Source organism: Coregonus clupeaformis, chromosome 6 (assembly GCF_020615455.1).
Source record: "Coregonus clupeaformis isolate EN_2021a chromosome 6, ASM2061545v1, whole genome shotgun sequence".
NCBI lineage: Eukaryota > Metazoa > Chordata > Actinopteri > Salmoniformes > Salmonidae > Coregonus > Coregonus clupeaformis.
In genome coordinates, this window is record NC_059197.1 from 5,136,245 (window position 1) to 5,150,340 (window position 14,096).

The 14,096-nt window shown below is 43.4% G+C and overlaps 1 pseudogene; it reads left to right on the top strand.

Moving 5' to 3' along the window:
* The first annotated feature begins 8,168 nt into the window (after nt 1-8,168).
* LOC121568456 lies at nt 8,169-12,492 on the top strand (annotated as a pseudogene).
* Nucleotides 12,493-14,096: the final 1,604 nt, after the last annotated feature.

The window sequence follows — 14,096 nt, forward strand, 5'->3', positions numbered from 1 at the left end:
CACAGATAGGGGCTCTAAACCACAACATTTGTGCTGATATATTAGGAATGAGTTTCTGTTGTTATTGTAATATTCTGAAAAAGAGTTTGACACTTCCTAAAACCCTCACCTTTAAAAGCAAGAATCAATCTCAGTACCTTTCTGTCACACCCTGGCTCGGGGACTATATATGTTGAGCCAGGGTGTGTTCATTCTAGGTGTTGTATTTCTATGTTGGGAGTTCTAGTTTGTTTATTTCTATGTTGGCCTGAGTGACTCCCAATCAGAGGCAACGAGTGTCAGCTGTGGCTGGTTGTCTCTGATTGGGAGCCATATTTATACTGTCTGTTTTCCCTTTGTGTTTGTGGGTTCTTGTTTCTAGTCTGTTTGTGTTAGACTGTGAACTGTCACGTTATCGTTTTGTTGGTTTTGATCGTGTCTCTAAATAAAGAGTATGTTTGCCTGCAACGCTGCGCCTTGGTCCTCCTCTGTAGACGACGATCGTGACACTTTCACAACTTTTGACTCACTACTATCACATGCAGCACAAATCTCTCCTCCTCAAAGGTAAGTTGATTTATGATTAGTGAATAGCATTTTTCGTTAAATATTTGTATGCAACTGTGCGTTTACTCTTACTTTCAAAGTGAGAATTAAATGCATGCACTGTCACGATCGAGGTAAGGAGTAGACCAAGGCGCAGCGTGATGAACAAACATACTTTAATTAGTTAAAGTTTAAACATGAATACAAAACAAGAAACGACTCGTGACGTCCACGGTATCAATGACCGAACACGGAACAAAAACCCACAACCACAAAGGGAAAACATACAGTTTAAATATGGCTCCCAATCAGAGACAACCAGCCAACAGCTGACACTCGTTGCCTCTGATTGGGAGTCACTCAGGCAAAACATAGTAATCAACACAACAGAATTACCAACATAGAAATACACACATAGAATGAACACACCCTGGCTCAACATAATGAGTCCCAGAGCCAGGGTGTGACAGTACCCCCCCTAAAGGCGCGGACTGCGACCGCGCCTCAACTAAACAAAACAGGGGAGGGCTGGGCGGGCATACCTCCTCGGCGGCGGTTCTGGCTCCGGCCTTGACCACCACCCTCCAATACACCCCCCATAGCGCCCCTGGTCCAGTCTGGCCCCGCCGGCAGGAGCCGAACTGGACTTAGCAGGAGCGGTTAGCTTCAGCTCCATAGTGGAGCAGTTGACCGGTACCTTACCAGGCACCGGTGACCCAGGCACGGGTTGTGCTGGACTGACGACGCGCACCCCTGGCTTGGTGCGTGGAGGAGGAACGGGCCTTACCAGGCTGACGACGCGCACCCCTGGCTTGGTGCGTGGAGGAGGGACGGGCCTTACCAGGCTGACGACTCGCACCCCTGGCTTGGTGCGTGGAGGAGTGACGGGCCTTACCAGGCTGACGACTCGCACCCCTGGCTTGGTGCGAGTGGCAGGAACAGGCCGGGCCGGGCTGGCGACGCGCACCGTATACTTGGTGCGAGTGGCAGGAACAGGCCGGGCCGGGCTGGCGACGCGCACCGTAGACTTGGTGCGAGTGGCAGGAACAGGCCGGGCCGGGCTGGCGACGCGCACCGTATACTTGGTGCGAGTGGCAGGAACAGGCCGGGCCGGGCTGGCGACGTGCACCGTATACTTGGTGCGAGTGGCAGGAACAGGCCGGGCCGGGCTGGCGACGCGCACCGTAGACTTGGTGCAGTGGCAGGAACAGGCCGGGCCGGGCTGGCGACAGCGCACCGTAGACTTGGTGCGAGTGGCAGGAACAGGCCGGGCCGGGCTGGCGACGCGCACCGTATACTCTGGTGCGAGTGGCAGGAACAGGCCGGGCCGGGCTGGCGACGCGCACCGTAGACTTGGTGCGAAGTGGCAGGAACAGGCCGGGCCGGGCTGGCGACGCACACCGTAGGCTTGGTGCGTGGAGCAGGGACAGGCCGGGCCGGGCTGTCGACGGACACCGTAGGCTTGGTGCGTGGAGCAGGGACAGGCCGGGCTGGGCTGTCGACGCACACCGTAGGCTTGGTGCGTGGAGCAGGGACAGGCCGGACCGGGCTGGCGACGCACACCGTAGGCTTGGTGCGTGGAGCAGGGACAGGCCGGGCTGGGCTGTCGACGCACACCGTAGGCTTGGTGCGTGGAGCAGGGACAGGCCGAACCGGGCTGTGGAGACGGATAGGAGCCCTGGAGTGAAGAGCGGCCACAACCCGTCCTGGCTGAATGCCTACCCTCACACACTCTATGTGAGGCATCCGCACAGGACGTACAGGGTGGTGTATCCGTAACCTGGTGGCCTCCAGAATCCGCCCCTCTTTTGCCTCCGTCAGCCCCGTCGTCCATGCCGTGTGCCCCCCCCTAAAATTTTTCTGGGGTTGCCTCTCGACCGCCCGACGACGACCCTGATCACGCCGTTGCTCCTCTCTACGGCGCGCCTCCACCGTCTCTTCTCCCGGCGCTTCCTCCCATGTCCAGCCCAAGAGCTGCCCCTGGACACGCTGCTTGGTCGTTGCATGGTGGGTTTTTCTGTCACGATCGAGGTAAGGAGTAGACCAAGGCGCAGCGTGATGAACAAACATACTTTAATTAGTTAAAGTTTAAACATGAATACAAAACAAGAAACGACTCGTGACGTCCACGGTATCAATGACCGAACACGGAACAAAAACCCACAACCACAAAGGGAAAACATACAGTTTAAATATGGCTCCCAATCAGAGACAACCAGCCAACAGCTGACACTCGTTGCCTCTGATTGGGAGTCACTCAGGCAAAACATAGTAATCAACACAACAGAATTACCAACATAGAAATACACACATAGAATGAACACACCCTGGCTCAACATAATAAGTCCCAGAGCCAGGGTGTGACATGCACACATTTGACACTTTTGTCATTGCTAAAACATGATAAACATGCAAGTCCTTAAAAGGGGCAATCTGCCTTGCTACATCAATTTTTAGACTTTAAAATTAATGATATTATACCCCTTGATTCTTGAAGAATGTAACTGATGCCTCATTAGCTTAGTTCAACTGTCGTACCCCATCAGAACCAAAAATATAAGCTTGTTTTACTCCTTTGTTAGTAAACATTGTAATTGTAAACAAACAATGTATAGCCTCAAAACATGGTTTACACTATAATTTTCCTTGTATCCATAGCTGTCACGATCGTTGACTGAAGACACGGACCAAGGCGCAGCGTGATAAGCGTACATACTTTTATTTAACGTACTTAACAACAAAAACAACAAACAAACGATACGTGAAGTCCTGAGGTTATAACACAACAAACCTTTACGGATCAAGATCCCACAAAGACTAGTGCAAAACAGGCTGCCTAAGTATGGGCCCCAATCAGAGACAACGAGCTACAGCTGCCTCTGATTGGGAACCACCCTGGCCAAGATAGATCAAACGATCTAGAACAAAAACATAGAAAAACTAAACATAGCAAATCCACACCCTGGCTCAACATTTAAGAGTCCCCAGAGCCAGGGCGTGACAATAGCTCTGTCCATGAATTTGAGTGTTACATTTCTGCAGCCCCATCCCTCAGCTTTTTAGCAAAACAGTGGCGGGGTGTTGCTTTGTTATTATTTGAACTGCAGGTTGACCCTTAAATCTCAATAAACGTTTTAATTATGGAATTTTACATAAGGGAATCTACTGGAAAGACAGATTGTGTCACTCCCAAGCAATCTGTTGGGTCCCATTTTATAGTAAGTGACAGGGAAACTATATATTTATTAAGTTGGCAAGCACAGTGTAATTATAATGTACTCATTGCTACACAGTGCTGACATGTTTATAGACAAACTCCACTACGTATTTGTTTGGACAGTGAAGCTAAAACTTTTAATTTGGCTCTACACTCCAGCATTTCGGATTTGTGATCAAATGTTTTCATTCTGTACAGTATTTATATACCGTACGGTATTTATATACCGTACAGAATGTCACATTTTATTTGAGGTTATTTTCATCTGTTTTACCGTTTAGAAATTAAAGCACTTTATGTATCTTGGACTCACTTTTATTGTAAATGAGAATAAAATACGTTTCTGAACATTAATGTTTCTACCATAAATATCATACTCCCCCCCAAAATGCTAACCTCCCCTGTTATTAGTAATGGTGAGAGGTTAGCATGTTTTGGGGGCATGATATTTTTGCATCTGTAACTTTCTCATTCATCATGATTCATGATTCATTCATGATAATTCTGAAACATATTGTATTCTTCTTTACAGTGCCTTGCAAAAGTATTCATCCCCCTTGGCGTTTATCCTATTTTGTTGTATTACAACCTGTAATTTAAATGGATTTTAATTTGGATTTCATGTATTGGACATACACAAAATAGTCCAAATTAGTGAAGTGAAATGCAAAAAAAAACTTGTTTCAAAAAATTATAAGAAATAAATAACGGAAAAGTGGTGCGTGCATATGTATTCACCCCCTTTGCTATGAAGCCCCTAAATAAGATCTGGTGCAACCAATTACCCTCAGAAGTCACATAATTAGTTAAATAAAGTCCACCTGTGTGCAATCTAAGTGCCACATGATCTGTCACATGATCTCAGTATATATATATACACCTGTTCTGAAAGGCCCCAGAGTATGCAACACCACTAAGCAAGGGGCACCACCAAGCAAGCGGCACCATGAAGACCAAGGAGCTCTCCAAACAGGTCAGGGACAAAGTTGTGGAGAACACCAAACGTGTTTGCTTATTTTTTTCTTTAAGCAATGGCTTTTTTCTGGCCACTCTTCCGTAAAGCCCAGCTCTGTGGAGTGTACTGCTTAAAGTGGTCCTATGGACAGATACTCCAATCTCCGCTGTGGAGCGTTGCAGCTCCTTCAGGGTTATCTTTGGTCTCTTTGTTGCCTCTCTGATTAATGCCCTCCTTGCCTGGTCCGTGAGTTTTGGTGGACGGCCCTCTCTTGGCAGGTTTGTTGTGGTGCCATATTCTTTCCATTTTTTAGTAAGGAATTTAATGGTGCTCCGTGGGATGTTCAAAGTTTCTGATATTTTTTTATAACCCAACCCTGATCTGTACTTCTCCACAACTTTGTCCCTAACCTGTTTGGAGAGCTCCTTGGTCTTCATGGTGCCGCTTGCTTGGTTGTGCCCCTTGCTTAGTGGTGTTGCAGACTCTGGGGCCTTTCAGAACAGGTGTATATATACTGAGATCATGTGACACTTAGATTGCACACAGGTGGACTTTTTCTAACTAATTATGTGACTTCTGAAGGTAATTGGTTGCACCAGATCTTATTTAGGGGCTTCATAGCAAAGGGGGTGAATACATATGCACGCACCACTTTTCCGTTATTTATTTTGTATAGTTTTTTCAGTCTTCCAGAGATTTGAGACTGGGACGGAGGTTCACCTTCCAGCAGGACAATGAGCCTAAGCATACTGCTAAAGCAACACTCGAGTGGTTTAAGGGGAACCATTTAAATGTCTTGGAATGGCCTAGTCAAAGCCCAGACCTCAATCCAATTGAGAATCTGTGGTATGACTTAAAGATTGCTGTACACCAGCAGAACCCATCCAACTTGAAGGAGCTGGAGCAGTTTTGCCTTGAAGAATGGGAAATAATCCCAGTGACTAGATGTGCCAAGCTTATAGAGACATACCCCAAGAGACTTGCAGCTGTAATTGCTGCAAAAGGTGGCTCTACAAAGTATTGACTTTGGGTGGGTGAATAGTTATGCATGCTCAAGTTCAGTTTTTTTGTCTTATTTCTTGTTGGTTTCACCAAATGTTTTTTTAGCATCTTCAAAGTGGTAGGCATGTTGTGTAAATCAAATGATACAAAACCAAAAATCAATTTTAATTCCAGGTTGTAAGGCAACAAAATAGGAAAAATGGCAACGGGGGTGAATACTTTCACAAGCCACTGTACAATAAAAGTGACTCCAAAATGACACAACACATTATTTACCATTCATTTCTATTGGGCACAACATAATCCGAAACACAACCAAAACAAACTGCAAATGCATCCAACAAGTTTGTAGTGTCGCAGGATTTTCACATAACAAGACATAGTACTGGATATCCAAAGATAGGGTACTGGATTTCCAAAGAAAGGGTACTGGATATCCAAAGAAAGGAACAATGAAATGGCATAGATTACATTGAAACTGCTGAGCAGGATGTGTACTGGAATGTAGGAATTATGGCTCAACAGAAGTTTCATATACAGTGGGGAAAAAAAGTATTTAGTCAGCCACCAATTGTGCAAGTTCTCCCACTTAAAAAGATGAGAGAGGCCTGTAATTTTCATCATAGGTACACTTAATCTATGACAGACAAATTGAGAGAGAAAAAAATCCAGAAAATCACATTGTAGGATTTTTAATGAATTTATTTGCAAATTATGGTGGAAAATAAGTATTTGGTCACTTACAAACAAGCAAGATTTCTGGCTCTCACAGACCTGTAACTTCTTCTTTAAGAGGCTCCTCTGTCCTCCACTCGTTACCTGTATTAATGGCACCTGTTTGAACTTGTTATCAGTATAAAAGACACCTGTCCACAACCTCAAACAGTCACACTCCAAACTCCACTATGGCCAAGACCAAAGAGCTGTCAAAGGACACCAGAAACAAAATTGTAGACCTGCTGGGAAGACTGAATCTGCAATAGGTAAGCAGCTTGGTTTGAAGAAATCAACTGTGGGAGCAATTATTAGGAAATGGAAGACATACAAGACCACTGATAATCTCCCTCGATCTGGGGCTCCACGCAAGATCTCACCCCGTGGGGTCAAAATGATCACAAGAACGGTGAGAAAAAAACCCAGAACCACACGGGGGGACCTAGTGAATGACCTGCAGAGAGCTGGGACCAAAGTAACAAAGCCTACCATCAGTAACACACTATGCCGCCAGGGACTCAAATCCTGCAGTGCAAGACGTGTCCCCCTGCTTAAGCCAGTACATGTCCAGGCCCGTCTGAAGTTTGCTAGAGTGCATTTGGATGATCCAGAAGAGGATTGGGAGAATGTCATATGGTCAGATGAAACCAAAATAGAACTTTTTGGTAAAAACTCAACTCGTCGTGTTTGGAGGACAAAGAATGCTGAGTTGCATCCAAAGAACACCATACCTACTGTGAAGCATGGGGGTGGAAACATCATGCTTTGGGGCTGTTTTTTCTGCAAAGGGACCAGGACGACTGATCCGTGTAAAGGAAAGAATGAATGGGGCCATGTATCGTGAGATTTTGAGTGAAAACCTCCTTCCATCAGCAAGGGCATTGAAGATGAAACGTGGCTGGGTCTTTCAGCATGACAATGATCCCAAACACACCGCCCGGGCAATGAAGGAGTGGCTACGTAAGAAGCATTTCAAGGTCCTGGAGTGGCCTAGCCAGTCTCCAGATCTCAACCCCATAGAAAATCTTTGGAGGGAGTTGAAAGTCCGTGTTGCCCAGCGACAGCCCCAAAACATCACTGCTCTAGAGGAGATCTGCATGGAGGAATGGGCCAAAATACCAGCAACAGTGTGTGAAAACCTTGTGAAGACTTACAGAAAAACGTTTGACCTGTGTCATTGCCAACAAAGGGTATATAACAAAGTATTGAGAAACTTTTGTTATTGACCAAATACTTATTTTCCACCATAATTTGCAAATAAATTCATTAAAAATCCTACAATGTGATTTTCGGGATATTTTTTTCTCATTTTGTCTGTCATAGTTGCAGTGTACCTATGATGAAAATTACAGGCCTCTCTCATCTTTTTAAGTGGGAGAACTTGCACAATTGGTGGCTGACTAAATACTTTTTTCCCCCACTGTATTTGTTTCAGATCTCACACTGACCTAATTTCCTTTCCTGTCATATCAACATTAGTTCCTGGGGATGTTGGGAATTTTAAGCACGGCCGTCATCTCAGTAGCTGCTACCTGCCCTGCCTCACCCTGTGAACGTCTGGACGTCGTCACAGTCAGCTGCCCGGACAAGAGGCTGAAAAAGTTCCCTAACCTCCCAGATGGTACTGAGGCGCTTTATGTGGCCCACAACCTGATCCAGGCATTCCCAACCAGTGGACTGGAGCAGCTGCAGTTCCTGGATCTCACCAAGAACTGCCTCAATGTCTCCTTGACTTCCAACTTAATCTGGCCCAACATGAGCAGCCTGGTCAAGCTGTTTCTCAGGGGTGAACCTGGGTTCACTGGGCCCTGGGCAGCTCCAAGGACTCTCAGCGCTTACCTTCCTGGACCTCAGTGAGAACCACATGGAGGCCCTGCACCCAGGATCCCTCCAAGGCCTTGGTCAATTGAAGACACTCATTCTAACACTGAACCAGATCAACAGCCTGCAGTATGGGGCACTGGGTGGAGCCCCTGCACTCACTGACCTTCACCTGAGCAGCAACAGTATTGTGGAGTTTGAGGAAGGGGTGTTTGAGAACTCCTCCGAATTGGTAAAGCTGATTTTGTCTAGGAACAACTTGGTTAGCATTGGGAATGGCACATTCAGGGGAGCAGTTAACCTGAGTCATCTGGAACTAAGTGGAAACAGGTTAGATTCGGTGCCCGTTGCTGCCCTGAAGGATGTGTCACAGCTGCACAGCTTGTACCTCCAGAAGAACAGCATCACCTTTTTACCAGAAGATGCTTTCTCTGAGCTCAGCCATCTAAGGATTCTGGTTTTGAATAATAACCACCTAAGCATAATGGCTGAGGACTCATTGAGCGGTCTATCCCATCTCGGTCAATTGGATATGAGCTACAATAACCTCCAATCCATCCCATCTGAAGTGTTTCAATATCTAGGCAGACTGGAGCTCCTGGATCTCTACCACAACAGCCTGACATACCTTCCAGAGGATCTCTTTCACAACCTAACTACGCTGAGAGAGCTGCAGCTTGACAGCAACAAGATCTCATACATTCCACCAGGGCTCTTTCACATGGTGTCTAAGCTAAGGGAACTCCAGCTGGACAACAATCAGATAGCTGATCTCCACAATGCCTTGTTCTCCAGCTTGAGGAGGTTACGGACACTCTACCTGGACAACAACGCAATAAGGAGGATTCCCAGAGGCCTATTCCACAAGACCAAGAGCCTCAGGGAGCTACAGTTGAACAATAACCACCTCAGGTCTCTCCCTAAGTCCATCTTCCATGGTCTGGCTAAACTCCACTCCCTGAAGCTTTTCAACAACCGTTTCACAGCTCTTCACCCTGAGCAGTTTTCTACCCTTGGAGACCTGAGAGACCTCCTGCTGAATGAAAACTTGATCGAAGATCTTCCCACAGGCTTATTTTCTGAACTTCGCAGCTTCAAGATGCTGGTTTTGGACAACAACCACCTCACAGCACTGACTCCTGCAGGCTTCGATGGGTTAGGTGCCCTAAGGGAGCTTAATCTCAGCTTCAATCAGCTCTGTGATCTCCCATATGCCACCTCCTTCTCCAGAACAACCACTTGGTGGCCTTGCACCCTCAAGTCTTCGCCCCCCTGGCTGACTTACAGGAGATTGACTTGGACAACAACCAGATTGAACCGCTACACCCTGACATGTTTCAAGGCCCTCACCACCTCCAGAAACTGCACCTGAAATCAAACCACTTCAGTACTCTTTTGAATGGGACACTGGAGCCTCTGGAGAGCCTGAAGGTCCTCCACCTGGAGGGGAACCCCTGGGACATGCAGATCACCCATCCTATACATCAATAACTGGGTCATCAACAATACCCAGAAGCTACAGGACAAACCCATGTGTTCCACACTCAACCGATCCATTTCACAGCCTGCACACTTTTTAAAGCCCTGTGTGAGCTTTCCATTTGGAAAAAATATTCAATTTTATTTGGAACGGCAAGCCAGACAAAATTAAAAGAGCATATTTATATAATGAATATGAATTCGGAGGACAGAAATGATTAAATATTAAAGCATTAGACCTATCACTAAAAGCTTCAGTCATCCAAAAGTTATACTTAAATCCGAACTGGTTCTCAAGCAAATTAGTAAGATTGTCTCACCCAATGTTCAAGAAAGGCCTTTTTCCCTTTATTCAGATTACAACCTCTCACTTTCAGTTATTTGAAAAGGAAATAATCTCCCAAATGTCACTATTTCTAAAATAAGCCATAGAAAGTTGGTTGCAATTTCAATTTAATCCTCCAGAAACGACAGAACAAATAATGCAACAAATATTGTGGTTAAATTCAAATATACTAATTGACAAAAAACCTTTATTTTTTGACAGAATGTTTAAAAAAGGTATAATCTTCGTAAATGATATCATCGGTAGGACTGGTGGAGTTATGTCGCACATGCAGCTAACAAAAACATATGGAAATGTCTGCTCTACCCAAAATTACAACCAAATAATTGCAGCCTTACCGCAAAAGTGGAAGAGGAAAGTGGAAGGGGGAGAAAGTAAGGAACTTGTCTGTCGGCCTTGCATTAAAGAACATAATTGGTTAAGGAAAACTGTGATAAATAAAAAAGTATATCAGTTTCACTTAAGGACCAAAGGATTGACAGCCGTCCCATATAGATTGCAAAATAGTTGGGAAGAGGTCTTTGACGTACCAATCCCATGGCATAGTGTTTATGAACTGACATGCAAAACGACACCGGATTCAAAAATTAGAATCTTTCAATTTAAATTATTATATAAAATTCTTGCTACCAATAGAATGTTATTTATATGGGGGATACAATCTTCCCAGCTCTGCAGATTTTGCTGTGAAGAGACAGAATCATTAGATCATTTGTTTTGGTTCTGTCCATTTGTAGCTTGTTTTTGGACACAGGTCCAGGAATGGCTAAAGGATTGCAATATTTACCTGGAACTAACCTTGCAGATAGCATTACTGGGTGATCTGAAAAGTCATAGTCAATCAATCAATAATATAATAATACTTTTAGCAAAAATGTTTATTTTTAATTCACAATCTGTAGAAGCAATGAGAATAGAAAGGTTCAGAACTTTTGTAAAACATCACAGTACGGTTGAAATATATATGGCAAATAGAAATCCTATATGGATGGTGTTAAGAGATAGATGGGAGGTATTGAAAGTTGAAGGATGGGACTAATAACAAATAACAACAAATAATAACAAAGATATCTAATAATGTAAGCATACTGTGTCCATAATAAGTATATAGGTTGTATGTTGGGAGCTTTTGGGAAAGAGCACAGTTAGAAAGATATGGCATATAGAAGCAAACCGGATGGACATCATGAAAATGATCAGAGAGGTTGAGAGTAGAAGAAGTTCAGGAGCAAAAAATAAATAAAATATACATATATATATATATATATATAATATAATTATTGTAAAATTAACTCTGTCCATAAGGTGTAGATAGTAAGTATAGACCGGAAGTAGAGGCCTGGGCATTGTTGTTCACTAATTTACTCCAAGTAGGGAAAGGATGGTGGGGTTGAAAAGTAATAAAGGGGAATATATATATATATATATAAAAAAACATGGGGGATTGGAAGTGATGCAGACAATTACATTGATAGAAGATACAATCTATCTGCAATATTAAGCTGATCCATTCCCCCAAAAAAAAAAAAAAAAAAAAAAATACAAAAAAAAAAATACAAAAATAAAATACCATGGAATGAGGTTCAATATTTTATTGAAAATTCATGCTTTTCTTTTCAATAAAACGAATTATTCCATTTAATTTCTTGATATGTTTCAATATCTGCCATAATGTGTGATCTTGATGTGAATTAGACTAAAATGAGTGTTGTTCAGAGTTAATAAACTTTAGGCATTTACTCTAATGTATGACTAATTGCCCATCCATGGATATAAAACATACATACTCTCTCCAACTCAAGACATGCTGTCGCACACTCAAACAGATACAACTGCTCGTTCTTCTAAATGCCACTAGACATCACTGCGTACCCACTGTACAGAGTCAATGATACATTAGCCTTTACATTACTGCTGAGCATTCATGAGTGAGCCTTGAGTCAACCTTTTATGAGGTTGAACGTGATTAACCCTAAATGGAAAGATATTAAGGAAATTGTGGAACACGGGTTCAAGTCAGGCGCCCTTAATCTATGACAAGTTCTCTGCTATTATGTGCATGGAGTACATCAGAGAACCTTGGGGAAAATAACCAAAGGTCTTTAGTCTTGGTGCGTTTGTTCTAAACATAGAAGTTCTGCCATGCCCATCAATGTGACTGACAGACAGCATCTGTAGACTTGTGATTTTCAGGAATGAGGATTGGCGGGAAGGATGATCATAGATGGGTGTGAGGCAGACCACCATAACCACATATTAAATGAATTAATCAACAAAGTGTGCAACAATATTAGGAACATCTTTAATTGATTACCCTTTGAGGATTTGCATATTTGAAGTGTCCAAGGTAACCTAACATGAATTATGAGTATGCAGGCATCATACATATTGCTCAACCATTTCGCTCTTCCACAGCACGTCAACTTCTATTAGTGCTGAAGATAATAATCTTCTGGTCACATGTACACTTCCTTTCACATCACCCACAGCGTTGCCTTGGCTTATTCATTTAACTTTTTTTAATACTTTGGCTCGATTCAGGAAACTGGCTTGGGAAAAGTTGCTGGTAATGCAGACCTCTAGATGGGAGGCACACCACAAGTCCACAGTCAATAATCTGTTTGTGGAGGAATTCATGCATTGACACAATTCTAATTAATTTCATGTGAACTGGATGATCTCTATATCAGTGCCAAAAATGGACTGAAATATAGGTTTATTTTCCTGTTGTTTCTCCTTGTTACGTAATATCCATATTAGTCTTTGTTATTGTGGAGTTGTGTAAAAATATCAGTCACATCTGAGGCACTTCATACAAGGCACCATAGAGGGACACTAACCTGCAGGCACCCAAATAATTTGCATTAAAAGAAAAGCAGCACACTAGCAGCTCCGATAATTTAATAACCAACGTTTCGACTACAAGCTGTCTTGATCAGGGTTTCAGGCATGTTGCACTCCCTTATATACAATTTTCTTTCTCCCTCAATAACCCTTTAATTTGCTCAATGTTATGTTGCAGCTGTTAGAGGGACTATATATGCACGGAGATCAACAAGTAATGCTTCAAAATATATACACACAAAATGACTAATTTCAGGAGTTTTATTTACCACTGACTCACAAATATGAGATAACAACACTAATAAAAAGGTACACAAGCCAAGAAGGGTTACAGATGTACAGTGAGGGAAAAATTATTTGATCCCCCTGCTGATTTTGTACGTTTGCCCACTGACAAAGACATGATCAGTCTATAATTTTAATGGTAGGTTTCTTTGAACAGTGAGAGACAGAATAACAAAAAAATCCTGAAAAACGCATGTCAAAAATGTTATAAATTGATTTGCATTTTAATGAGGGAAATAAGTATTTGACCCCTCTGCAAAACCCCATGGGGAGGGGGTCACACTCGGAGGGGGTCTATCATTGTGGCCCAGGTGGCACAAAATAATCAAAGGTCTGACCGCATGGAGATGCTTGGGAAAATGGTTACAACAGGGGATCAGAGTGTTTGTGTCTCAGGTGAAGAGGGTGGATCTGATCTCCATCACCTAGGACTTGACATAGATTAAGTAGATTAATCAAATCTCACATTGTTATCAATTTCTGCTCAATCTGCATGCTTTCTCAATCAGCTTTAACTGTATGTGCACTCGTAAATCAAGTTATTTCTCGAGTTGGGCTCTGGGATATAACAGCCGTTGAGTATCTGATTTTATGGTGGATTGTGGAGGAGGAGGGTTGAGTGTGTTGGAGTATGTGAGTGTGTGCTTGTCTGGCATCTGTTGTGGGGGGGTGGGGATGTTGGGGGGGAGGGTATGGGATGGACCACGGGAATTATTTGCTAGGATAATAATTGCTTGTCAATGAATTAAATGTAATACAATGGCAATCCGGGTTATATGTTAGAATCCTACGCGTGAACTGCCGACATTATTACGCATATTAATTGATAATGATGGAAAATAGGATATGCATAATTTAAAAAAAATAGTTATATATATATATATATATATAGAGAGAGAGAGGTGAAA